This window comes from Olea europaea, chromosome 11 (assembly GCF_002742605.1).
Source record: "Olea europaea var. sylvestris chromosome 11, O_europaea_v1, whole genome shotgun sequence".
Lineage (NCBI taxonomy): Eukaryota > Viridiplantae > Streptophyta > Magnoliopsida > Lamiales > Oleaceae > Olea > Olea europaea.
In genome coordinates, this window is record NC_036247.1 from 3,836,510 (window position 1) to 3,837,825 (window position 1,316).

Genomic DNA, 1,316 nt, shown 5'->3' on the forward strand with positions numbered 1-1,316 from the left:
TGCAAATCGTGGTACATTTCTAAGTATGGTGTACTCTCTGTTACGGGAATTGTAATACAACCACGTATGTCACTCGTCCATCTCCATTCCCACCGATTATTTTCATTCAATTTGAAATCACTGAAATAACACACGGGGATTATCATATCTGCATGAGAAAATGGTTTTAATCAACTTCAAATATTAATTATAAGAAAAAGGCGTTAAAAATCAGCTGCAGCCAATTGGCTATTAAACAGCCGCACAGCCGACTGTTCGGCTGTTTAACAGGCAAGCAGTCGGACTGTTTTCGACTGTTTGGCTGTTTGTTAAGCTTTACCCAGTTTGGCGTAGGAGAATACCGTTCTAAAAACGAAATTAAACATGCGTAATTTAAACGTAAGTTATACATGTGTTTAATTTTTTTTTGATAGGTAAGATCTGTTAAAAAAAATCTGTGTCGACATAAAATTTCTCTATTTAAACGTATACTAATTTATTTAAAACGAAATTAAACATGCGTAAATGTACTTACCGATTTGAAGTAGTTGATGTGAAAAAAAATTTCAGCTTCAACGTTCCAAAGTTCTTCTAGATTTTGAGGTTCAAACAAATGAAAAGATGAGAATTTTTTCTGTGTTGGAAGCTCGTTTTGAAATTTTTATAAGTGGGGAAATGTTTGGTTTTCAATTATTAACTAAAAGGGTAGTATAGTCCTTTCAACAATATATTGTTTTGTAATTGTACAAAATATTTAAGGGCATTTTTGTCTTTTACCATACAAGAGGCCAATGTTATAATATTTAAGTGGAATTTAGCTCCTTTGACTGGGTCAAACTTAAAAGTACCCCGAATGAATGTGTTAGTAAAAAAAAAAGGCTGCTTTTGAATGCTAACAGTAGTCCTACCCAAAAAAAATCCTCCAAACAGGCTTTTAAATTAAAATTTTTTCATTCTTTTTCAATCACACATTTTTCAGAAAAATACTTGTCCAAAAATTATAGCCCCGTTTATGGAATAGTATTTTTTTTTTCAAAAAATGAGTGGTTGAAAAAGAAGAAATTTTTTTTCGATTTACCTGTAATATTATTTTATGAACAATTATGTGGTTAAAAATAAAAAAAGAGAAAAATGAATTGTAATGAAATTAAAATTAATGGGGGGCCAAATAAGATAAATTGAAATAATAGGACTAAGTGAAGGTTAAGTAAGGGCTACTTAGGCCCCGTTTGGGAGTGATTTTGAGAATTGATTTTGTGATCGTCAGTAGAAAAGTGGGGCACATCTGTTGGAGAAGAAGTTAAATTTTATGGCTGAAATAGTGAAATAACGGTCAA